Source organism: Martes martes, assembly GCF_963455335.1.
Source record: "Martes martes genome assembly, chromosome: 5".
NCBI lineage: Eukaryota > Metazoa > Chordata > Mammalia > Carnivora > Mustelidae > Martes > Martes martes.
Genome location: NC_137892.1, coordinates 127,949,241 through 127,977,080, shown reverse-complemented (window position 1 = coordinate 127,977,080; position 27,840 = coordinate 127,949,241). Strand labels below are relative to the sequence as shown.

At 36.3% G+C, this 27,840-nt stretch overlaps 1 long non-coding RNA gene across 1 annotated transcript in view; it reads right to left on the bottom strand.

The window, feature by feature from the left end:
- The window catches only part of LOC308343872, a 45,683-nt gene that overhangs the window by 17,228 nt on the left and 615 nt on the right, over nt 1–27,840 (bottom strand). Inside the window, exons 2-3 of the long non-coding RNA XR_013966915.1 lie at nt 25,843–25,993; nt 2,009–2,093 (exon numbers count right to left, since the gene is read on the bottom strand). This is a non-coding gene — a long non-coding RNA (uncharacterized lncRNA). The remainder of the gene's footprint in view (nt 1–2,008; nt 2,094–25,842; nt 25,994–27,840) is intronic.

Sequence of the window (27,840 nt, the reverse complement as noted above, 5' to 3'; positions counted from 1 at the left end):
TCCCAGTCCCAGCTTTAATAACCTCAGCATCCTCCGAAAGGAGGGAAGAAAATGAGCAATTGACAATAAACTTTAAGAAATGTACTTATTTTGATCACAAGCTGTTGGGTTTCAGATAGGAATATTTGCAAATAAGGAAGAGCTTGTCTTTGATGACTTTGGAGTCATACTTGACTCCTCTCTTTCTCTCACACCACACGTCTGATCTCTTCAGCAAATGCTACTGGCTCTATCTTTAAAACATATCCAGAATTTAACCACCTCTCATCACATCCATATTGGTCAGAGCCACCGTCCTCTCACAGCCAGATTATTGTAGTTGCCTGATGTCACCACTCATTTCCCTTCCACTCTTGCCCTGTTTTACTCTCATCTCAGAAAAACATATATTAAAAAAAAAAAAAAAAAAGGTCAGATGATGCCACTGTACTCAAAATCCTCCACTGGCTTTCATCTCTAAATAAAAGCCAAATTTTCTAAATGGCCTGTAAGTCCTTACATTACTTGATTTCATCTTTTAGTGCTCTCAGCCTCAGTCAGTCTACTCTAAACAGACAGGATTTCTAAACATCGCAGGGAAACTACTGCTCATGGCTCTTGTGCTCTAACTTTCTTACCATGGATTCCCACACAGACCTTCTTCCCATCTTTGCTCAAAAGTCATCTTCACAGTGAAGCCTCTCCTGATTACCTTATGTTAAATTCTCTCTCCTCACTACAGCCCCTACTATGCACTTTTTTCTCTACTTATGCTTCATTTTTCTCCATAAAATTTATCACTGTCTCATACACTATTTTGAACATATATTTATTTCATATTTTTTCCATTAATGTAGCTTCCTTAAGAAAGGAATTATCTTCAGTTTTGTTCATTGCTATATCTCCAGCATGTAGAAAATGTCTTAGTGGCCCGTAGGTCCAGAAAGAAATTAATAAAATGAGTTAATGAAGCTTTTCAGATCGAGATTTGATTACAGACAAATTTGACAAACCCCTAAAAGTTTATTGTTGGAATACCGTTTGCACGCATTTAAACTATTTCACTTGTCTTCCAATGTCTGTTTTCTCAGTTTCAATTAGCAGAAAGTAGCCCACAGCTATATTTCATTTTTAAAAAAATTTCTCTCCAACTAAGATCCTACTTGGCCATATTCAAAAAATGTAGATGCATGGAATATTACAGCTGGAAGAGGCCTTAGGGAACCTACTCTAATGTCCAAAAGTATGTTCCCACAATGACTTGACCAAGATTTCCCACCACAAAATTGAATAATGCAATATTTTCTCCTAATTTGCAGAAACAGGAAGTTGATAGAGATAATATTCTCAATTAAATTTTTTCTTATGATTTCTCTTAAGATATTGGCACCACAGTCCCTTACCAACTAACAAGTACCAACAGATGTCAAAAGTGAATAAGCAAGAAGCAAATAGATAAAAATATAATAACCCAGAAATAGTTATTACAACAGCTTTATTTATTATGGCCACATGCAAATGGTTGTGATTATATTTTGCTTCTATCTAACCAGATTTTCCACTAGTACAATCTCTCCTTAAAAATAATAAAAATCAAACAGAATTTTAATTGCTGATTCTCTAATGTCAAGCAAGTTTGAGAACTTGCGTTCTAGCCTAGCACTTAAATTCCACAGTTTCAAACAATTTACACACAAGAGAAATGACTTGCCCAAAGTCACGTAGTTAGTAACAAAAATAGATATTTTGTAAGTCTTTTCTGCTTATCTCTTTCTTCTTAATTCCGACTCTCAAGGATTCAAACCACTTTTTTTTTTTTTTTTTAGTTCTCAAAATTTACTTTATTATGTGGAGAATATCTACCCAAAAATCTGTTGAGTAGAGTGGAGGTTCCCTGGCACCCAACTCCCTTTCCATCCCCAAACAAGCCCATTTTTCTAATCACTATTTAAGAGAGAGAGAGAGAGAGAGAGAGAGAGAGAGAGAGTTACTAAACTACTTAAAAATGAAAAGAAAGGGAAATCTTTACCTCATCTTCTTCCAGGCATGGAAACAAGCTGGAGACCTAAGGGTGGTTTCCAGCCCCCAAATAGGTTTTCCTTGAAGAATTTCCACTGAAGAATTGAAAGGGGGAGAGGAGGAAGCCAACATATAAAAATTAGATGATTTCTAATCTCAAAATATTCTGAATTTCTAACTTCTTTTAAAACACTGGAAGACATTGCTACACTAAGCCCATATTCTTGAATAATAATTATGAAATCTATACAGCATGAATCCCTTTATACAAACTCAAGTTTCCTGTTCACCCCAGTTCTCTCCACCCTTTCACTAACACATGTCAACTTTCATTTATCATCTAATTCGATCTGCATTTTTATGTTATTATAGCAAAATATTTCTGTCCCCATGTCACCATCAAAAATGAGAACAAAAATGAGATGTAATGAATTCAAGGAAGAAAATTAGAAGAATCACATTTATTTGGAAGAAATGAAGAGTGTTCCTGTATGTTTTAATACGCACATGATGTGTACCTGTGGGAAAACAACTTAAGATGGATTTCTTCCATACTCCAGTCCATGGCCTTCTTTGAGTTTGTGATTTCTGTTTTATAGTCATGATTACTAACTCACTTCATAGATAGTAACTGAAACCCACTAGCTTCCTGTTTGTTTTTTCTTCTGAAGAATATTTATTACTAAGGCTGCTAACCCATAGTAGACATATGTGTCATGCCTAATGTCTCAGAAACTTCCTTGGTCACCACTAACCCATCTCATAAACACACACAAACATCCATAAACTACATGTTCAATAAAATAGCTCTAAGCTGTCATTTGCAGAGAAGTAGTCATTCTTGGGGACATTCCTGGGTACTTAGCCCAAGAGCACTGCAACGTAGATTAGCCTCTGAGCAATGAAGTAGTCTGGCTTTTCACTAAAACAACCAGACATGCTCTCTTTCAGATGTTCAGTTTTTTGTTTGTTTGTTTGTTTGTTTGTTTTGTTTTTTTAAAAGATTTAATTTATTTAACAGAGAGAGAGAGAAAGAGAGAGATAGATTACAAGTAGGCAGAGCAGCAGGCAGAGAGGGGAGGAAGTAGGCTCCCTGCCGAGCAGAGAGCCCGATGTGGGGCTCGATCCCAGGACCCTGAGATCATGACCCAAACCGAAGGCAGAGGCTTAACCCACTGAGCCACCCAGGCGCCCCTCAATGTTCGGTTTTTAAAAGATTTTTAATTTTATATTTGTAAAATTTCAATTTCTAAATTTGTATGAGATTGGCCAGATAATAATAAGAATTGAAGAGACAGCCAGAGAGAAACTGAGAGGTAAGATGAGACCATGTGGGCCCTTAAGAAACAGTATTAATATTCCCTAAACCTGCCCCTCTGGCCCGGTGATTGTTTTCTTTCTGAATAAAAGTATTATGCTGAATTAGATTACGTTGTTATAATCAATAGAGCCTCATTTACTCAATGGTCCCTTGTTCCATGTAGTTTTCTACAGCACATCCTATGACCAGAAGAGTAAGCTTCACGAGTCCTTTAATGATAACGGTGTTAAAATATAACTCAATAAATGAGCAAAACAGGCCAAAGTAACCCAAAAATGGTTTAATCAATTTTTCAAATTCAGAAGGTATTTTTCTTAATTGACCTAGTACTACTAACTGGTCAATTTTCATCAAGTAGTGAGAACATAGTATTGGCATTTAAAGAACGGTTGAATAACTTTTTTTCGGGGCTCATCCCAATTCTAAATCTAGGTTAACATCATCCATGGTGATGTTCAGGTGTATTATAATAGTTTATGTTGTGTCTGCCCAGTTTGGTCACAGAGCTAAATATTTCACTAGTTTTATTTTATTTTAAATTTTACTAGTTATAAGATTTATATACACATCTCCAGAATTCTAGGTTTTCTGTGTCAGCTTGTGGAGAGAAGGTCACTTACGGTTTCATCAGTTACTTTGGACATTGAGGCATGTAGGTACACCAGATTTGTGATTATCTAGAAAGACCTTGAGGTTTATCTTCCAAGGATTTCTGCCAAAACTTTAAGTGTGTTTCATGTTATTGTAACTTAAGAACTTCCTCTGGTAATGGACCTTAATTTACAACAACGTATCTGCAAATCTGTGTAATCTATGACTCTAGGAAACTTAGGGCAGGTTAAAAAAATCAATCTCCATTTACTCAACTCACAAGTCTGGTTTGAATCTGAATATTCTGCTTCCTTAAAGAAAGTCAATTTGTCTATCTTGTTTGGTGTTTCCTTATGATTAAGTTCAATTTGTGTTGTTATCTTCTAATATAAGTTAAGAAACTACCATACCATGATCCCTAAGGGATCTGACAAGTTGATTCTTACAAATCTCCTTAGCTCCAAAAATTCCATGACACAACATATACTTTAAATTCTCTTCATCTCCTATCCAACACATTTTCACCTCCAACACATTTTCACCTCCTATCCAACCCACTACGCAAAAAAAATAATAATAATAAAATAAAAAAAAAGGTAAATTGTCCATATTTTGCTTGTAATTCCTCCATACACTGTAAAGGTATGGCCAGGACTATAAAAACTATGACATTGGTAATTTTCTTTGTCATGTCATGACTTGAACCCAACTTGGAAAACTCATATCAATACTTGCCTGATGAATGTGGACACTAGGCATACTAACATGCTTTTGGACGTGAATAAACCTATCAACGTTTCTTTGGTCTCTTTTGTCACATATTTCCATCATCTCTTTTCATCATCATCTTTTTTTATCAAAGCTGTTAGCTTTTTGCTGGCAAATATTTCATTATACTGTTCTTAAAATACTGCTAAATTTTTTATTCTGCACAGGGAGTCAGTTGGCCACAGTTGATCTGCCTTAGAATATTTCTTTCCAACCTCTAGCTCCTCTTATTTCCCACTAGCTTTTGTGGACCAGTTTCTTGCATGCTGCAATTCTTATTTGCCACAGTATAATGTCACTTACCTAACCTCACCCAAAATAGAAGCAACAGACAAAAGAGATACCTCATATGCTGGCAATTTCCTATAACCTACACAAAGCCAGTTGATAAAATCCTAAGCAACCTAAAAAAAACAAATATTAATACAACTTTGCCCACAATCCCAACTTGACTCATGACTAAAGTGACAGAAGAAACGCTATTTTAAAACCAACTTAACTGGTATCTTGCTATGTGTGATCTAGGAATTCTGATTTCTCTGTATTTTCTCTGGCTCATGACATGGCCCTTTTCACAACTGTGTTATGATGTAAAAATTTATCTTCTATGTTGGATCCTTACTTAATCTTTACTATTTTTCCTGTCTCTAGCTTAAATCAAAATGTTTAATTTTCATCTTGTGAGTTTCTTTACTATTTTATCTTTTGGTCTTTGATATTGCTTGGGTTCTCCTAACTACTATGCCCAGCTCAAGGGGCATAGTTTATAATTCCTATAATCCACAGTCACTTCTTGAGGTTCTGTGGAGAAGACTTGGGAATGGACTTTAAGATTCTAAAGAGAAAATATGAGGCAAATGTCAATTGACTTCTGTTTTCAAGATACCCCAAATCTGCAGGGTTCCTAGGCTGATAGGAAGTGATCTCATTTATCACCTCTATGGCTAACTTTGTCAGCCATAGAACAGATATCTGACCAGTTTTCTGATAGGGTTTTATAGGCATTGATTCCACAAATGAAGTATAATCCTTGTTCATTAAGAATGAACTTGCTGTGCCTTAGTAAATGAGACTGTTCCCATATATGGGACTCAAGAAAATGTAAGCAATCCGGTTGTATAATTAGTTTGTTCAGTTATATCCTAAGAAAAGGAAGACCATTTTTATTGTACCTATAAAAATAACTACATTTTTTTAATATGGCAGAGAGAAAAAGAGAGAAAAGAGTAAAATAACTTATTTCTGAATTTTGAAGGACAAGGAGAACAAGAAAGCATTTAAAGAATATTCTACTAATTTAATGATTAAAAAACATTAAGAATAAAGAGAAAGGATGTCTAACCTAGGCTGTATCTTTCTTCATCATTTACAGATGGTTTTCTCAGTTCTCAGCTTTCATATGTCAGCTTAGAAGTTTAAGCTTCTGAGATGTTTTTACTGACGTTCTGGACTGCATTGAGTTTCCATCATGTGTACTTTTATTGTACTTTTATGTGTAATTTTATTAATGGACCCTGATTAGGTCCATTAAAACATTATTTTTTTTTAAGATTTTATTTATTTAACAGACAGAGGCAGAGAGGCAGGAGGAAGCAGGCTCCCTGCTGAGCAGAGAGCCCGATGCGGGGCTCCATCCCAGGACCCTGGAATCATGACCTGAGCCAAAGGCAGAGGCTTTAACCCACTGAGCCACCCAGGCGCCCCTAAAACATTATTTTTAATAAAAATTGACAATGACTTAAGTGATTGGATGTGTATTTCATTTCAGGCAATAAAATGTAGTAATTTTTAAAGACTTTATTTATTTATTTGAGAGAGAGAGCAGGGGGAAGGGCAGAGGGAGAGGAAGAGAATCAAGTAGACTATGCTGAGCGAGGAACCTGACACTGGGCTGGATCTCATGACCCGGAGACCATGACCTGAGCTAAAACCAGAAGTCAGACACTTATCCCACAGAGCCACCCATGCACCCCTATAATGCATTTAATTAAAAATGATGATTTCAGTATATTCAATGGTATGAAAATATGTTCATAAAAAAAGAGATTACATAGTTAAATTACATAAGAAAAAACAGATTACAGGAACATGGTATGGGGGCGCCTGGGTGGCTCAGTGGGTTAAAGCCTCTGCCTTCGGCTCAGGTCATGATCCCAGGGTTCTGGGATTGAGCCCCGCATCGGGCTCTCTACTCAGCAGGGAGCCTGCTTCCTCCTCTCTCTCTGCCTGCCTCTCTGCCTACTTGTGATCTTTGTCAAATAAATAAATAAAATCTTAAAAAAAAAAAAAGAACATGGTATGCATAGTAGCATGGTCACAGTTTTATGAATATCCCTATATACATATAGGCATCAAAATCCATTTTAAAGGCTCTAAACATTCACTTAATGGCAAGACCATTGTTTTTATTTACTGTCTAATTTGTATACTTATTTTCTAATTTTTATAATATTTATTTATTGTCTGATTTGCATAGATTTATTTTTCCATACGGGGCATAATAAAGGTTATTAAAGTAAATATTTCCTGAAAACAGATTGATAATTTCAACAATGAAACATGAAGATGTTCAATAAAAGCACACCAAGATGCTCTGCTACCTATCACTCTTGGTGTAACACAGTCTTAAAATGGAGTATCACAAGATTTGTTTTTTCTGTTCAAGATAATGCAACGTTTTTCCTGTCCCCCTTTTTTCTAGGGGAGGCTAGATTAAAGGTAATCCTCATAAACAGACCTTTTAAATTGAACCCACACATTCTCAAAATATTAATGAATTCCACACTCCCATTTCTAAAGACCAAACATATTTTTCCCATTTTCCTTTATTTATACAAAAAAAGTTGTTATAAGTATAATTTAAGAGACTCTCCAAGCAGCGGTGTCTGTCTCTGGTTTCCACCACCACCTTCCCCCCTCAAAACACACACTCTCTCATGGACACAGCTTGGGGCTACTCGGGGGCAGGAAAGTGCCTGGGAGTTGTGGTGTGACCAAGACACTGTTCTGGGAAACAGACAGGACATGAGTCCCTGTTTCACCATGGGCAAAGGAGGCACTAATGAACCCCGCCCCCCCCCACACACAAACAGAAAGTTATGACAGTAGAAAAATAAAACAAGAAACAAGGACAAAAAATGCGGGGAGGGGAGGAAAAATAAGACCGAAATAAAAAATTAAACTCAAAAACCTTTGATATGAAGGCAGCAGATGGGGGAGGGGCATTTACAAAGGAAAACTGAGGGGAGACAGCAGCAAGGTTGGGGACATCAGGGTCCAATTATTTTGTCACTGGGCCACAACGCCCCTTTCAGGCTCCCTCCTTGACACAGCGCTCTCCACTCCAAGTTCACAGGGTAGTCACCCTCTTCTCTTTAGTCCCCAGGGCAATGCATTGGCACTTCCAGGTGAGGAGGGGCACGTGGGGCCCTAACTGGGAATCAGAAGAAGGCTGTGGGAATCAAGCCCAACCCCCCCTGGGCAGCTGGTGGATTATCGGCACTTCTTTTCCCTCTGGTCACACCTAATCCTGGGGGAAGCCCTTCCCACCTGGGGGACATGTGATGATTTCTACACTCCTATGGCAGAATCCTCAAATCCTGTCTTTCCAAATTGCCAGCTCCCCACCCCCATGGGTTCAAAGTGCAATCCAGTGGGGCCCAGGTTTGGCAGTCTCCTGGGGAGTGGTGTCCCCAGCCAGGATTTCCTGCCTCTCCAGAGCCCTGAGGCCAGACAGGCGGGTGCAGGTCAGTACTGGGGGGCTGGTGCTCCCGACCTGCCTGGGGCTTCAAGCTTGGTCTGGGACTTCATATGCTGGACATATTCTTGCGTCTGTGAACATTTCGCATTATTGTTTTGAATTCTGTCTGGCATGACGCTAAACTCTGAGCATAACCCAACTTTACCTGGTTAATTTTTCTGCAGCTTCAGTTTTTGTACCACAGACAAGAAATTAGAAACAAGTTTGTTCATAGATTTTCCTAAATGAGTCTTAGGCATTTCATGTAATAATCAAATTTGTTCACACAATTTTATTTTGTCTAATTATAAAGAACCATTTATTTATTTATGTATTTATTTATTTAAAGATTTTATTTATTTATTTGACAGAGAGAGATCACAAGTAGGCAGAGAGGCAGGCAGAGAGGAGGCGGCGGGGGAGAAGCAGGCTCCCTGCTGAGCAGAGAGCCCAATGCGGGACTTGATCCCAGGACCCTGAGATCATGACCTGAGCTGAAGGCAGCGGCTTAACCCACTGAGCCACCCAGGCGCCCTATAAAGAACCATTTAGATACAAATCTGAGATTAAAAAAAAAATGCATCCTAACAAGGCTTGGGAACTCCACATTTAGACTAATACAAAAGATAGAGAAGCCACAGTTTAAAAAAAGAAACTGGTATTTTCATGTAAGTACTAATACTTTTCCCCCACCAAAAAAAAAAAAAAAAAAAATCTATTGTGAAGGGAGAGAGTCAGGATATAACTGGATTGTTGCTCTTCTTGTGGTTTAAAGATTGTTTAACTCTTAGATACACATAATTTGATTTTTTAAAGTTACTGTTTTATAATATAACATATAGTACTAGATTCTGAATAAAATGATGCTACTAACCATGGATGCAAATGACTTAAATCTCTTAGCAGTTCCCCCCTCTCCCTACACAGAGAGCTGATGGTACTCAGGGCATCCTTTTACTGATCCTTTGCAGCTCTAGGCCCAAGGTGTAGAGAGATGGGAAATGAAAGGAAAGTGCTGTTTAATTTTCTTGTTCTTCCTCTTTCTGCAACCTCCATGTTTTCATGCTATGGCTCATTCTTACTTTATATCCACCTCTGCAAATAACTCACCTTTAATACAACTTACTTCTGGATGTATTTTTTTTCTGATAATCATTTTTGTTCCATATCTGCACACACTCACCAGTCTTCTTGGTCAGAGATGTGTATATTCATGCAGGAATGGATAAGGAAAAATTTGTGGCACAAAAAGATTTTATTTGCTTTAAGTTTACTTTTGATTTTGCTTTTCGTATAAACAGGTGATACCTATGTGAACTTCGCAAGGCTGTCTTCGTTCAAAAAAACACATTAAATGTCATTTTCTCAGACAGGTCTTTTCTGACTATCTAAATGAAAGTAGCCAGTCTATTATAATTATCTGTGTAAAATTTATTGCTATGTGACATGTTTTCTTATATATCCATGTATTGTTTATTGTTTATTTCCTTCCAACAAATGATAAGGTTCATGATGGCAGAGACTGTATCTCTCTTATTTACTACCTAAAAACGAGTTGGGATATAACAGGTGCTCAATAAATTCTGAAGATTAAATGAATGAATGGATGGATATCTGTGCAAACCTTCCTACCTGAGAGTAGCAGTCACTTAGCTAATAGAATAGTGTTTAATGAATATAGCACATAAAGCTAAATAATCTTAAATCTGTACCCAAACCTGCCCTACAATTGTGGACTCAGTCAAAAACAATAGGAGAATAGATATGATTAATAATTTTTAGTGATTTATGGTCAAAAGAACAAAACTCCGTCATAATACAGAATACAGTAGATATATTAACCAACAATGTGTAAAATCTTGGTTCTGAATACAAAATTCTATAAAATAACAACCAAATGTGACTTGAGTAAGCTATTAGGTTAAAATGTATTGTTGCCCTGCTTCCTCCTCTCTCTCTGCCTGCCTCTCTGCCTACTTGTGATCTCTCTCTCTGTCAAATAAATAAATAAAAATTTTTTTAAAAGTGGGGGGCACCTGGGTGGCTCAGTGGGTTAAAGCCTCTGCCTTCGGCTCAGGTCATGATCTCAGAGTCCTGGAATCGAGCCCCACGTCGGGCTCTCTGCTCAGCAGGGAGCCTGCTTCCTCCTCTCTTTCTGCCTGCCTCTCTGCCTACTTGGGATCTCTCTTTCTGTCAAATAAATAAATAAAAATTTTAAAAAATGTATTGTTGCACTCCCACTAAGCCATCAACAACCCTGAAGAAGGTCCACTGTTAAATGACGGCTCACAGCAGAACTTATGTTAAGAGGCAATGATTAAATAAAACAGGATCTTAGGTCTTAATTCTGATTCATAGGAAGTGATTAAATATGTACCTACACTATGAGTACAGAATTTTTAAAAAACAAAGCCATCCTTGACATGCATGAAATATTAGTCTCTATGCTTGAATAGTTTAATAACAAAAGCTTGATTATATTTATTATTTGATATCAATACAGTATATCTATTAAAGGCTATTTGATTCCCTGTAAATGTAGCTCTATCGAGTGATCCAAATAATAAGCAACACATTCAGTGACTGCCAGTTACTTAGTGTCACATTGCATTTCAACAAAAGCCACTGTATCCTGTGTGACAGGAAAATGGGTGGAGGACCTTATAAATCAAACTTCCAGAAATCCTTGTTTACAAGGCTGACTTTTTGTGTTACTGTGTAGCTGTCCAAAAGTTTTTCAGCAGGTCATGGCTTTTTTCTAGAAAAGTTATCTTTACAAAACACATTGATAAGTTGTTCCATTTTTATATAACAAAACATCTAAAACATAGACACACACACAGCATGAAAGACTCTTATTCAATTAAAGGTTCTGGAACAGAGAAAAATTTATATTAAGTGACAAATATTTTTACAGTGGTTTATAATGCTTTTCATGTAGTAGGTGCTTCTTAAGTATTTACTAAACCACTGAATCGAGAAATTAAAGCCCAAGCTTCTCATATACTCTGCTAAATTCTGAAACTTCTTGTAAGTTCCTGAATTTTTAACAGATGTGACAGGTCCTACTGATAAATAGGTTTAAAGGGTTTATTGAGATATATAACCAGTTTTAAATTATAGTTGCAAACTAAATTTAAACAAAGAAAGCCTTCTACCACCAGCCTCTCTCTGACACCAGATTTCTGCCCCAACCCTCTGATCTGCTGTGTTCTTCTGTTAGTAATTTAGCTTTTAATCAGCATCCTCAAAATAAAACAAAAGCACAGATTTTTATTCTCCTTGCCCACCTCCAGATTTTTCACAATTGGAAAGGTAGCCCCAGATTCCTACTCCTGCATGTGAACATTTCATGACCACACTTGTTCAGCTGCTTAGAAAACATACTCATTGTTTTCTCCAGTATTTTGTGCTGAGACAGCAGGTTGTGGGGCCATGAGGTGGCACTGATCTCTCTCACTTCCTTTGATTTGTCTGCGAGCTAACCAGATCTCCCCCTAACGTGTCCCCACCCTTACTCTCTATATCCCCAACCCTTTCCCTACTCCAGCACTTAAAAGAAGTCCTCACAGTTTGTGTTGAGAAATGAGCCAATAAAAATCTGAATTTAAAAACAAGAGGGTTTCAGCTGAGATTTTGTGATCTTTCCCTATGTAAATCTTGATAGACCAGATCATTTTTGAGTAGTAGAATCTCAAGATTGGCTCATTCAATAGCAGAACAATCTAATATCCTTATTCCCTTTATTTGTACATTTCAAAGTTTCTTTTAAAGCATTCTCTTCTTGTATTTTCCTCTTCAACTTTATCACTGTATTTTTGATATAAGGGAAAGACTATAGAAGGACATTTTTCCAGTAATAGCAATCATAGTATTGGTCATAATCGTCATCATATTTTGAAACTATTTCATTCTTCTAGAGTCTCATTGGATTAATGGTGTCATTCAGTAGAATGTATCAGTTAATTCCATGTGTTGGCCACAGTGTTCTCCCTGACTTCCTAGAGAAGTGAATTTAAAACCTTTAAAACATGGAAAAATAAGATTCATTAATAATACTTAATTATTTTCATATTAGTTCATGTTTCCATGATATGATATCAATCAGATGCATTTTTAGGGGTGATTCCAGTGCCTTTAGCCAAGCAGTTTTCTTTCATAAAATTAGAACCAGGGCTGCACACAAATGTAACACAGGAAAGTTTATTTCAAGTATACTTTTTCACAAAATTGAGGAGTATATATTGTCTGAACCTCCAGTATTAAACAAGACTGAACATTGAATTTGGTTTCAAATATATTTTTTTTTACAGAAACAATATTTCAGAGTTTGGGACAAGGGCCCTTCTAGTCTCTCTGTTTTCATCTAACTGGAATATGCCTACTGGTGCTTTGAGCACAGCAACCAAAGTCCCTGGGAACCTCTGAGGAACTGTTATCAGTCTCGAGGTATGGGCCAATATGATAATCAAAATCCGTATCTAATTGAAATTAGCTAAGAGGGCTGTAGCCCATCAGAGCAAATCAAACTCTGTATAAGAACCCCCCGGAACTCTGCTTCAAGATTATGACCTTGACTTTGATTCATCCTCATAAATTAACTCTGAGACATGGAAAGCCTAAAATTAGAGGCATCTATTAGAAAATTCATCACCCCACAGCACCACCACCAATAATTTGGAGCCTAAGGCTTTAGAGCAGGGACAAAGGGAGACCTTGCTTACTATAGTCAGGTGGCCCCACAGATAAATCATTGTACCAGCCTTTGAGGAAGAAATGCTTACTTAAGTAAGAGCACAAAGTTGTAAGAGCTCAACTCACCTAGCAAGTTAGGCAGACAGACTAATAAAATGAAACACTGGAGATGGTGTTGGTTATTCTCCATTTGCTACCCATCCCCAGATTCATTCTTTGCCCTTTTCCACTTTTCTGTGTGTCCCAGGGTAGACCGAACCCTATCAATGGCACTACCCATGTCCCCATGCCCTCTAGAGAGTTAGGCCAATAGGAGCCTCAGGCAGGATGTTGGGGAGAGCACAAGAAAGGAGAAGGTAAATGTTTCCTGCTGCCCTTCCTGGCTGTCTCTCACCCTAGGTTCTATCCTCATCCCCACTCCACACTACTGGCTTCTGTAAAGACAGCTTCTATTGGACACCCACTCCCTTTCAAGACTCTTGAAAATGCCATCTCCTTCCTTTGTACCTGGAGGCCTAGGAGTGGGAATAGTTCATGGTTCTATTGCCTTCCTGGTTCCCCCAGCCATAACTACATCTTTGAAAACAGCCCCTCTAGTGAATCATATTTGAACTCCCAGCTGGCTGTAACTTCTATTATCTGCTGGGTCATACTGGGAGATTGGGACAGATTGGAGATAAATACATGCATATACATATATACATACATACATACATATATTTATATATGTGACCAGAAAGGCCTCATTCCTAATGAGGAACACTTGATTTCTACAGAAAATAACCAGACTACAGAAACTTCCCTTGAAGGAGGTAAGAAATGGAAGTAAGGCAGAGGAAAGGAGAAAGAGCCAGTTTCTTATGTGCCTTAGTACAGTTTTTTGGTTTTTGGTTTTGGTTTTGGTTCTTGATGTCTGACGTATGTTTAAATAATAAATAGATTCTATTTCAAATAAAGTAAAGTTAGACATGTTTTCTCATCAAAAATTTCTAATTTTCAAATCATTTATATTTTTAAGGTCTAAACTAAGATTTATTAATTTAGCAAATTAAGAACCAAGGCAAACTATAATAATTTTTTTTCCAAATCAAAAGTTAGTAACCTTCCCCAAATATGACTATTTAAAATCTGTTTAACTATTTAAGTAAAAATAAGTTCTGGTGTTCAACCACCTGTGTTACCTAAATGATAGAACAATATGTATTGCACACAGGAATCAACTTGTGACAGCACCATAGAGTTAAAAAAAGAAACTGAGCAAGCATTTAGGAAATGTTAGCATGTTTAAAAATCACTGAGTTCTTTCTTGAAACGCTTCTTTATCGCTCTTGGTTTCAAGGTTCATCATTTCAAGGTTTATTTTCTAACTGAATATGTTCCAAAGTGTGCTTTATTTTATAAAAAGCTTTTGAGATAAATAATCAGTTCCCACATTATCAGTAAGAGCTGAAAAACATCATCACTGCTGCTATTGTCATTTCTTGAGGTTTTTAAATGCTACTTTTCATTCCAAAAGCATATAATATGATGTGCACAATGAACAGGAAACAGATGTGTTCCAGAGATTTATTTGAATATTTTGTGTGTATTTACTACAAACAGACAAGAATTAAAATACCAACTTAACATAAAGTAAATTCTCTAAAAATTCTCTTAAAAATGTTCCCAGATTGGGGCGCCTGGGTGGCTCAGTGGGTTAAAGCCTCTGCCTTCGGCTCAGGTCATGATCTCGGGGTCCTGGGATCGAGCCCCGCATCGGGCTCTCTGCTTGGCAGGGAGCCTGCTTCCCCCTCTCTCTCTGCCTGCCTCTCTGCCTACTTGTGATCTCTGTCTGTCAAATAAATAAATAAGATTTAAAAAAAAAAAAATGTTCCCAGATTGTGGACATACAGAATTTAAAAATTTAAAAAAAATTTTTTTTAAATAAACCTCCAGGGTAAGGTATCACTTTTGTCAATTCCATTCATCGTATGGCTCTGAATTTCTTGAAAACAAAAGTAAATTAGAGATACCTACTCAGCCTTCCTAATGGGGAAATTATGAAAATCAAAAACAATAAATAAATGGAACAATTCTCAGTAATTATAAAATGTCATATAAATGACACTTGAGATCTTTTTTTTCCTTGGTGAATGTTTATGATAGGTCATAACTCATAAAATTTTTTTAAAGATTTGTTTATTTGAGGGATACCTGCATGGCTAAGTTGGCTACACATCTGTCTTCAGCTCAGATCGTGATCCCAGGGTCCTGGGATCTAGTTCTGCATCAGGCTCGTTGCTCAGCGAGGAGTCTGCTTCTCCCTCTGCCTGCCGCTCTCCCTGCTTGTGCTCTCTCTCTCTCTCTGACAAATAAATAAATAAATAAAAATCTTTTTTAAAAGATTTATTTATTTGAGAGAGAAAGTGAGACAGAGTGGCAGGGAGGTACAGAGAGAGAGAGAAAGAGAGAATCTCGGGCAGACTTCCTGCTGAACATGAAACCTGTGATCATGACCCTGTGATCATGACCTGAGACTAAAGCTTTGCAAACAATGGTGAAAGATAATATTGCTTAGATGCCTATGAAGTTATAATGTCAAGTCAGTAAAGGAAGCAAAAGGATAAAATATTGCAAAGAGCCACATACAACTTAAGTAGGTGAGCATTCTTAACCTCAGTGTGTTTCTTCATAGACCAGTGTCATATTGTGAATGATTTGATAGAATGTGCATGTGTCTACATGTGTGTGCTTACATGTACATTCATAATTGCACATGTGTTTTAAACATTAGGATACAACTAGACTTGCTTCATTTACTGACTTCCTTAGTTTTTGAATGAAGAACAGTCAAGATTCCTTTTTTAAACCATTATAAGAAAATCCCTTGTAGATACAGAGTCAGTTCAAGTCTATTTCATTTAGTCAACTTTGAATTCCATCTAATGTTTTATAAATAAGAGTTGGAATAATTCTTAAAATAAGCAACAGGAGTTAATTAGGGATCACTAGGAGTTGCTTACTTGTTGGGATTTTATTGCCAGCATTTCTTCCTGTTCTCAATTTAAGGACATCTAACTTTATTAAGATACTTGGGAACACAGATTCAATGACAGCACTGAGAGGAAATGAAGACAGCATTTCTCTGTAATGTTCATTTTGCCCATGATCTTGTGTTCATATCTAGAGATCTTTCTCACTGAATATACTTTGTACTATTTGTTTTCTTGTCTACTTCATGCAAGTACCTTAAAATTTTGTGATCAACAGAGATAATTTGGGTCAATTTTATATTGCTTAATACATAGTTCTAATTAGTAGATATTATTGAATCCATACCTCAACCAAATAGTAAACCAACTACTAACACTTAAACAAACTGTATTTATTTTGGAGAAGGCTGGTAGCTTTTTTCTGTTTGTAATCATTGTCAACAGAGTAATTCATGTTGCTCTCTAGAGCTTTTACATGCAATAAGTTGAGAATTAAGAAAGAATGTATTATTTTTCATTTGCCTTGCATCCACATGAATTGCAGCCAGATTGCTGCAGAATACCTTAGACTACAATTTACAATCAAGATATTCTGCTTCAAAATCTCTACACATATTGGAAAGCATAACAAGTGATTGTGAATCACTGATTATTCTTCATACTCCAATGTAGATGTATAGCTTAATTGCTTTTACCAAAAGTTAAAGAAGAAACTATCCTTTGTTAATTCTGCTACTGTGCATGTAGACTAGACTTCTTGATCTCAACCCATCTTTTGTTAGCACGGTATTATTTTTTAAATAATATCTTTATTATGATAATATAAAATTCATCCTTTTAAAGTATAGAATTCCAGTGGTTTCTAATATATTCACAGAGTTGTACAACCATAACCACTATCTAAATTTAGAACATTTTCATCATCCTAAAGAAAAAAAGGAAAATATCCCCTTACATATTAGCACTCACTTCTGATTCTCCTATCCCTCCAGGCCCTGGAAACTACTAATCTACTTTTCCTTCTTTATATATTTGCCTATTCTAGACATCTCAATACAAATGGAATCACACAATATTTGGCCTTTTGTGTCAAAATTCTTTCAATTAGAGTGTTCTTGGGATTTGCTCATGCTGAATCATGTGTTAGTAGTTTATTCCATTTTATGTCTAAATAATATCCCCAGATATGGATATAGTACATTTTACTTATCTATTTATCAATTAGTGACACTTGAGTTGTTTCTACTGTTTGATTATTCTGAATAGTGCTACTATGAACATTTGTGTACAAGTTTTTGTGTGGATATATGTTTTCAGTTCTCTTGAGTACACACACACACACCAAGAAGTGGCATTGCTGAGTCACATGGTAACTCTATGTTTAACTTTTTTGAAGAAATACCTATTTTCTAAACTGGCTTCACCATTTTACGATCTATAAGAATGTTAATTTTTCCACATCCTTGCTAACATTTGTGAATGTCATAATCATCCTAATGAGTGTGAAGTAATACCTTTTTTTTCAATTATGTAACATGTCACTTTAACATGTCACTTTATTGGCATTGATTCCAACAGATATTATTTTATTTAAATTCAGTTAGCCAAGTTATAGTACATCTTTAGTTTTTTATATAATGTTTAGTGACTCATCAGTTCAGTATAACAGCCAATGCTCATCACATCATCTGCCTTTCTTAATGCCCATGACCCAGTTATCCCATCCCCCCACCCACCTCCCTTTCCACAACCCTCAGTTTGTTTCCTGGAGTCAAGAGTCTTGTATGGTTTGTCTCCCTCTCTGATTTCTTCCATTCAGTTTCCCCCACTACCCATATCGTCCTCTGCCCTATTCCTTATGTTCCACATATGAGTGAAACCATATGATAACTGTTTCTCTGATTGACTTATTTCACTTAGTATAATACCCTCCAGTTCAATCCATGTTGATGTAAGTGGTAGATATTCATACTTTCTGATGGCTGAGTAATATTCCATTGTATATATGAACCATATCTTCTTTATCCATTCACGTGTTGAAGGACATCTCGACTCCTTCCATAGTTTGGTTATTGTGGACATTGCTGCCATGAATATTGGGGTGCATGTGCTCCTTCTTTTCACTACATCTGTATATTTGGGGTATATACCCAGTAGTGCAATTTCTGGGTCATAGGGTAGCTCTATTTTAATGTTCTAAGGAACCTCCATACTGTTTTCCAGAGTGGCTGTACCAGCTTGCATTCCCACCAACAGTGTAAGAGGGTTCCCTTTCTCCACATCCTTGCCAACATTTGTTGTGCCCTGTGTTGCTAATTTTAGCCATTATGACTGGTATAGGGTGGTAACTCATTGTGGTTTTGATTTGTATTTCCCTGATGGTAAGTGATGTGGAGCATTTTTTTATATGTGTCTATTGGCCATTTTCATGTCTTGTTTGGAGAAGTGTCTGTTCATGTCTTATGCCAATTTTTTGACTGGACTATTTGTTTTTTGGGTGTTGAGTTTGAGAAGTTCTTTATGGATCTTGGATACCAGCCCTTTATCTGTAATGTCATTTGCAAATATCTTCTCCCATTCCATAGCTTTCAGTTTTGTTGATTGTTTCCTTTACTGTTCAGAAGGTTTTTATCATGATGAAATCTCAAAAGATCATTTTTGCTTTTGTTTCCCTAGCCTTTAAACATGTATCTAGTAAGAAGTTGCTTTGTTCAATGTTGAAGAGGTTGCTGTTTGTGTTCTTCTCTAGGATTTAAATGGATTACTGTCTCACATTTAGATCTTTCATCCATTTTCAGTTTATCTTTGTGTATGGTATAAGAGAATGGTCTAGCTTTTTTCTTCTGCATTTGCCTGTCCAATTTTCCCGGTACCATTTATTGAAGAGACTGCCTTTTTTCCATTGAATGTTCTTCCCTGCTTTGTCAAAGATTAGCTGACCATAGAGTTGAGGGTCCATTCCTGGGCTGTCTATTCTAGTCCATTGACCAATATGTCTGTTTTTGTGCCAGTACCATGGTGTCTTGATGATCATACCTTTGTAATATAGCTTGAAGTCAGGCATTGTGATGTCCCCAGCTTTTGTTTTCTTTTTCAGCATTCCCCTGGCAATTCAGGGTCTTTTCTGGTTCCATATAAATTTTAAGATTATTTGTTCCAGCTCTGTGAAAAATGTCAATTATATTTCAATAGGGATTGCATTGAATGTAATATTTCATTATAGTTTTGATTTTTCCAGTAACTGAAGTTTAACATCTTTTCATGTGCTTATTGGTTATAAATTGGTTATATCTTCTTTCAATAAATGTATATTTATAAACTTTGTTTTTAATTGGGTTATTTCTTATCTTTGTTTTATTGTTGAGTTCTTTATATTTTCTGGGTACTACGTCTTTATCAGATTTATGATTGGTAAATATTTTCTCCCATCATGTAAGTTGTCTTTTTACATTCTTGAGAAGTTTTAAAACAAAAAAAGATTTAAAATTTAGTGAAATCGAATCTACCTATTTTTTTCTTTTATTACTTGTGCTATTGGTGTTATATCTAAGAAACCTTTGCCTAACTCAAGGTCTTGAAGATGTACTGCTATATTTCTACTGTGTGTTTTATAGTTTTAGCTCTTACATTTAGGTTTCTGATCTCTTTTGAGTTAATTTCTGGATAGTATAAGGAAACTTCCTTAATTCCATCATTACTACCTTTGTTGTTGTGTTAAACAGATATTTTGCACTATGATAATTCCCTTGTGTTTTCTTTTACATTTTTTAAGTTATTTTCTTCATAGTTTCCCTGGTGATTACAATTAGCATCTCAACTTAAAACAATCTAGTTAAAATTAATTTCAATAGTATACAAAAACTTTGCTCTGATGTAGTCCCACCTCCCCCTTCTTTTGTGCTATTATTGTTATTCAAATTCTATCTTATTAATTACAAGCCCATCAACATGGTATTATAATTATTGCTCTCACATAGTTACCTTTTAAATATGATAAAAGAAAAGAAACAAAATATGTTTATATTTTCTTCTACAATTACATACTTAATTATCTTTACTGGTGTTATTTCTTCATGTACATTTGAGTTACGACCTAATATCTTTTCACTTCAAGAATGAAAGACTGCTTCAGTATATCACTTAGAGTAGTTCTGCTAGCAATGACTTGTCTCAGTATTTCTGTATGTGAGAATATCTAAATTTCTTTTTTGGGGACTAGTCTTGCTGGGTATGGTTAATGTCTTTTTCTTTTAGCAGTTAGAATACATCCTCCTACTCTATTCTGGTCTTCATGATTTCTGAAGAGAAGTCAACAGTAAATATTATTGAGAACTCCTCATACATCATGAGTACTTTTCTCTTGCTGCTTTCATTATTCTTTCTTTTTGACTTCTGAAAGTTTGACTATGATGAATCAAGGTGTGAAACTCCTTGGATTTATCTTAGTTTGAGTTATTAAGCCTCTTGGATATGAATGTTAATAGTTTTCACCAAACTTGGAAAGGTTTCAGACACGATTTCTGCAAATATGCTTTTTGCCCCTCTGCTGCCTCTTCTCTGGGACTTCCATCAAGAATACGTTGGTACATTTGATAGTGTCCCACAGGTCTCTGAATCTCTATTTATTTTTCTCAAAGAATTAGCTATATTTTCAAAATTTAGCTGCCTTTCTTGATTTAAAAAAATTGCAACTCTTTGTTTAATTTCAGGGTTTGAAAAAAGTTGATTTTGACAATTTTTGCCAATGTTGTCATGACTTTTATAGAGGAGTAGATATTTGGAGGTGCATTACCTATCCCATAATTCCAGAAATGTTCTTCCTGTTGGCAGCTATGTTGTATTCATGAGTAGTCATATGTGGATTGACTAGGGCCATCCGTAAGCCAATACAACAGCTGGCTATGGTTAATGATCCTAGTATGAATGATATATTCTGCTTACTCAACAGCAACTAGTAGGTCCGTGAATGACAAGGAGGCACTGAATAGGCTCCTGTGCAACTGCTAGGTGCAGCAAATCAAGCTGTGCTTTAAATTTGGATTGGGCCATGTCTGAATGCTTTCTACCTTTGCCTCTGTAGTAGCTTTAGGTCCAGTTTCTCCATCTCAGGCTTCACCAATTTCTCTCCATTCTTATATTCTTTATGACTCTTTTTGACCCAAGGAATTCAACAAATTTCTATAGCTTCTGTGAAAATTAAAACTCACTCATTTGGTCATTTATTCCTACACTTTTCTTTTCTTCTAAGCAGGAATTAATTTTTTTTTTTTTAAAAGGCAGCTCCCGGGGGTGGAGGGAGAGAGGGGAGGGGAACACTGAATTATCTCTTTGTATATTGAGAGCTCAAGAGACAAATGTAGTATCATAAAAATAGTGTTTTTACACTTCTTATTTTTTGTGACTAAAATTATTCTCTGCGATATAAATATACAGTTGCCTAATTAATATTACCATTTTTATTAGCCTTACTAATACACTAATATTAGAATTACTGGTCCTATTACTTTTTGTGGCTCAGATTAATAGCTCCGTAGTAGGTATTTTAAACTCTTCTCTTGTTCCCTTGTAGCACATCTGAGCCTACATGAAAGAAAAACTTGGGCAGATCCTGGTATTTAGGGCCTTAGTTTTGAATTTTCCCAGCCAGTTCAAATTTGTTCCACAATGCTTCCATCTTCATTGCCTACTCAAACTTACCTTTTCATTCTTGCTTTACCCTGGCAGTTTTAGTGGGCTTTTGACTCCCAGTCTCTGGCTCTATCTTCTTGGCAGCAACACTTTCCTTTTCTGGAGACAGATCACCTAATTATGGCTCTCTCATGAAAAGCCCCAGGATTTCCTCTTTCATTGCAGGGCCTTTCAAATCAGTCCTCACCCCACAGAACAAAGACTTGGATATTTACAAGTTCATGGCTCCCTTCACCCCAACTTTGGGACCAAAATGCTTAAAATGTCCAACATTGGCAGTATATCTTTAATGTTTACATTACCTATCTACTCTACGGTGTCCAACTGGTATATCTAAAAGTTCTTTGGGCATAATGATAGTGGTTTCATTTTCATCTTCTTCAAATTTCAAAAGAATCACCAAAGATTATTCTTCTAGATTATTTGTTCTCTTTGGTGAGATAAATGTCCAACCTTCCACCTTTATTTTGCTAGTGCATATAATTGTATTTATTGTATAATTGTATTTATTTATTGTATTTATTGATAATAAACAATAATAAATTTCCTTAATGAAGGCATTGCATAAAAATTCAGGGAATAGAAGGTTCACAGTATGCCTCATGGATTTAATATATTTCATTTCCTCTGCTACAAAAATTAGAGTAAATCACACCCCTTCAGCAAATGTTATGAGAGGAAAAAATTAATACAGAGTAAAAAACATGTTTGCATATGTCACTCAGAACAATGAAAATATTCTATTCTTATAAGAAGTCAAAATTCCTTGGCATCGTTTTAAGATCCATTCAAATCTGGTCAGAAATTCACTTGCATTTCCTAAATTTTATTCCATTCTATTCATCCATTTCATGCTGCCTTTGCCTAGAATGCCCATTATCCTTTTCCCCCATCCATGAAACCCTCTCCCCATTTCCTTCAAGATCACATTTCAGTGCCATCATCTTTATAAAACCCTGTCTTTTTCTTCCTTTTGACTTTATGCTCTGTTCTAGGGCTCATCAGACACAATTAGGGAGATACATTCTATGCATATCTCTAAGTATCTTGTGAATGTTTTTTGAGGATAGTGCCAAGCATTTCAACATCTCTGAATCCTGGGAGCCAGAAGACTTCCTGCTGCACAGAGGTAACACCATAAATGTTTGAATGTTTGAATGAATGAATTACATGGGGACAGATGCTGCAGGCAATAAAAATGAGTTATTGACTGTCTTGGTATAGATTATGGTCTAGTAGAGCAGAAGAAAAATAGCCACATAATTTGTAAAACAAGCTATTTAAGTGTTATTATTTCAGAGCCAAATAATAGACTCCCTTTCTCTTGATGTATTTATTTTTTATTAACTACAAGACTATTTCCCCCATATCTATAGTGACCCGGTCCTATTACAAGAAATATCAATCTTCTTGGTTTAATTACTAACTAATAATTTGTTTCAGTCCTGAGATTTTAGAGCCCACCTACTTGCTTTAACTCTTTATAAACTGGTAAAAGGAAAATGATTAAATTAATTAAATCAACCTGCTCAAATAATCCCAGCATTGCCTAATAGTTTAAAAAATAATTAACTCACATTGCAAATTAAGGAATCCGGCATTGCAGCTGAAATGTTACTGCTCGTCAGTGATGGTTATTGTGAGTCAAGAGTGACTTAAATATTCTTGGCAGGGCACCACCCTGGTATTCCCTCCCCCAGGGCAGCACTAGCGTGTCACTCTTGTTGAAGTCTACTAATAAGTTTTAGGAGTTTCCTACAGTGTTTAGAACTGTCCTTCACCAGGATTCTAAATTCAAATTTTTTCCTAAGTACCAGTTGCCCAAATGTCTTTGGACCAAGTTTCTGGCACAGACTTGTTCAGGAAATAGGGTGGGAGGAATACCTATTTTATATTTTAAGTGAAAAAACATTCACACAAGAATATTATGCAATAACAAAAAAAAAAAAAAAAGTTTGCTTGGTGGTGAAGTTTAAGTTCCACATCATTGTGACTTTGTTTTGGTCATAGAAGAAGCAATCATGGGTTCTCAAGTTGAAGTAACAACATTAATATGGTAATTCCACTAGACTGCTTAATTTAACAGGCTTAAAATGAAACATGTCAATGTTATAATTGAGAACAAAACTACTTGTTTTCTCTCCCTCATTCCAAGAGAAAAAAATTAATGGACAGCAGATTTTCATCAGAAAAGCAAGTGTTCTACCCATTTTTGCCTCTGCAGAACATAGCCCTGAAGTCTAGTACACAGCAAGAACTTAAAAATTATTCAACTCTGGCGCCTGGGTGGCTCAATTGGTTAAGCCTCCGATTCTTGATTTTGGCTCAGGTCATGATCTCAAGGTCATGAGACGGAGGCCCATATCAGGCTTCATGCTAAGCAAGAGTCTGCTTGATGTTCTCTCTCTCTCTCTGCTCCTCCTCCTATTCACACTCTCTCAAATGAATAAATAAAATCTTTAAAATAAATAAATAAAAATAGTAAATAAATACACAAAAATTATTCAACTAAACTAAGTTGCTCATATGAGTTAGCTTTGTGAGTTAGCAAATGTCTTGGAGAGCAACTCCCTGAATATATACATAGTAAAACTGAAAAATCTGAATCTTTATGAAATCTTAACAGAAGCAGCTCTAGACAATACCACCTATCCTTAACACCCCAGAGTTGAGGAGGGTGGAAGAAAGCACAATTTGATGCTATACTAAAATGTATTTTAAGCCTCATAGTTAACTTTTTAAAAATATCATTTTAGGGGGGCCTGGGTGGCTCAGTGGGTTAAAGCCTCTGCTTTAGGCTCAGGTCATGATCCCAGGGTCCTGGGATCAAGCCCCGCATCGAGCCCCGCATCGGGCTCTCTGCTCAGCAGGGAGCCTGCTTCCTTCCTCTCTCTCTGCCTGACTCTCTGTCTACTTGTGATCTCTGTCTGTCAAATAAATAAATAAAATCTTAAAAAAAATAAATAAAACATCGTTTTACATTTTTCTTATAAATATGTTATTTTAACATAAGAAGTTTTAAAAAGTATTCATTATTGACTAAAACTATACCACCTTTCTACAAAGGTGGGAGTACCTTATTTATCCTGCAGTTTTGAGAACCCATGATCTAACTACCAAAGATCCCTGGCCTTCACCAGTAGCAGAACTCTAGACCCTCTCCTATTCCCAACCCCTAAGTGAAATGTTCTGTTCTTGTTAAAAAAAAAAAAAAAAAATCCTCTTTACATCTAGCTAATTTGAAAAGTAAGTCCTTGTTAATGTCATAATGGGTTCTGATGTCTTAATTTATACCCATTTTATTTTTTTTAAGATTTTATTTATTTATTTGTTAGAGAGAGAGCAAGCGAGCACAGGCAGACAGAGTGGCAGGCAGAGGCAGAGAGAGAAGCAGGCTCCCCGCAGAGCAAGGAGCCCAATGTGGGACTTGATCCCAGGATGCTGGGATCATGACCTGAGCCGAAGGCACCCGCTTAACCAACTGAGCCACCCAGGTGTCCCATTTTATACCCATTTTATTGGGGTATTTTCAAGATAATTCCCTAATACAAAGTAAGGATTCCAAGTGAGGATTCCAGAAATAATAACAAGAATTGATAGAGATGGTTTTGGCCAAACACTAACATTCTCTTTTGATCAAATGGCATCACTTCCTATGCCCCACCACACACAAACCCTGCTCTATATTCCCACTGTTTAATTTTAATTATCCTGCAACAGGGAAGAAGAATAATTCATTTCTATTTACTTTAATTGAGATGTTTTGTTAAATGCTTCATAAGTTAGTCTCATTTAATCCTCACAATAATCTTCAGAGAGAGGCAGTATTTTTATCCCCATTTTATGTTTGAGAAAACTGAGCCTCACAGAGCTCTATAACTTTTCCTAGATCACACGGCTATCACGTGGTGATTCCTGGGCATGAGTACAAGAAGTTTAATTCAAGAACCTACTTACTCCAGTAATTATACTCACAATATATTGGATTACCTCTAAGGAGAATACTTTAGTATAAAATGTATGTTTTTATTTTTGAGATATTAACCAGTAATCCCAAAATCCCATCTTACCTGGCTGGGGAAGGTGGAGATCCATTAGACCAATCTGGGGAGGGTTGGGTATCACCTTGGGCCTGGATGTTCACATGGGTGGCAAGCTCCAAATGGTTTGAGAGGATTAGACTTCCCACACTATCAAAACAGGTCAAACACTCAAAGATTCCTATAAAACACAGAGTACTTTTGCTTTATTTTATGGATTAAGTTCTTAATCAGTTCAGTCACTAACCTCTCAAGGTACTTCTAATTTTCACCCCTATTTCCAAACTGTCAAAAAGATCTGATCAGATTAGATCTCATTTAAAATAGAAAAGTACCTCTTACAAAGTCTACAGCTTAACATTTGCTGTCAGGTGACCCCATGTAATGACTAGTTTGTCACCCTAGTTTTTAACCTTTCCAAGCCTCAGTTTACACAATAACACATCTTCCTGCCAGGATAAAGTTGGTTAAGAGAATATCTTGCCTGACATTGGCTTATATTTAGATTTATTGAAGTTCAGAAAGTGAGCACTGATACTAAATTTAATTCTCCAGCAATAGCTATTTTCTCAATCTCTGTATTTGCATTGATGTGAAATGAGGAAAATTATTAAATATTGCCATAGGATTCATAACACATATAAAAGTTAACTTTAACCACAGCACTGGTAGTGCTGGTTATCACCATTAGTTTGCAAGTCCTAGAGAAGATTTTCAAAACTTTAAATTCAAAGTATTTATTAACTCCCCAAAAGAAAGCTTAAGTTCCCAATAATTATAAGCTTCATCATAAGTATGTTTTAACCCTACTTTATTTCAATAAGATATAATTTTATAATTTCTCTTTTCATTCCTTTCTATTTCAATACTATAACTTTCTAGAGCCCCATAGATGCATGTGTGTATATATATGTATATACATATATATACACACATATACACATATGTTTACATATATATGCACACTATTTTATGTTTATGAAAACACTGAGCAATTTCAAGAGATATTTCAGAGAAAGTATTTATCATGGTTTTTAAATGTCTAACCATTAATCAGTTAATCAGTATTTGATTATTGTGCAAAGCCCCACGGGCCACACTGAGAGGCATAAGACATAACGGAGACTATAGACGGTGAGATGAGATGTACAGATTACTTGTCAAGGCTTTCCCAGGAAAGGAACAGCAGGAGGCAGGGCGATGATACAGATTAATGAAGATGGGTTGGAAAGCCAAACTGGGATATGAGACCCCTGAATGCAAGCAAAGGAGTTTAAGTAACATCAGATGGGTTTGAACTGTGATCCAACATGAAATTTTTCTAGAGATTTATTTGTGCAATTTTGAAAATAGGACCAAGAAAGGAAAATATGAAAGCTGGAAATGGGGGGAAAATGTTTCAAATACATTTATTAGGTAGTTAATCATTTCGTACATAAATTAGAAGAGGAATTCCTTAGCTCTGATGGGTCACATTACTGAGATTTGATGGCCTTGAACCTCTCAGGGCTGCACATCCTGTTTTTGATCTTCATTACATTTCTTTACCTTTTATCTTTTCTAGCCTTAGCTCCTGGAATCTTCTATTTGGTGGCAATCTATTCAATCATCCCTGTGGGGTTCTCCCGTCCCTTGTCTTGGGTTACCTATCCTATGTCACCTGTATTGTGTTCTGGGCCTCCTTTGGGTGGCAGTCTTGTCCTGCCTAACCCTAGTCCTGCTAGAGATGATTAGTTGTTGCTTTGAGTTGAACTGAATTGAATACATTTGATTCCCTCCACCACCTGTAAACACAAATCCACTCAGCCAGTCCTTCCCTTTCTTTGAAATTCTCAAAACCATTAAGACACAGCTGCTTTAAACAGAAACAGCAAGTGAAGCTAACATGTGAATGTGGTTCTTGACTCAGGGAGGTTGGACAACTCATTCAACAAGGAAGGGAAGCATTGCAAAGTCTTAAGCGCCTTTTCTGGCCTGAGTCTCCCGGGGTGGGGTAACAATCTCCAACATTTTGACCTGTCAACTTAA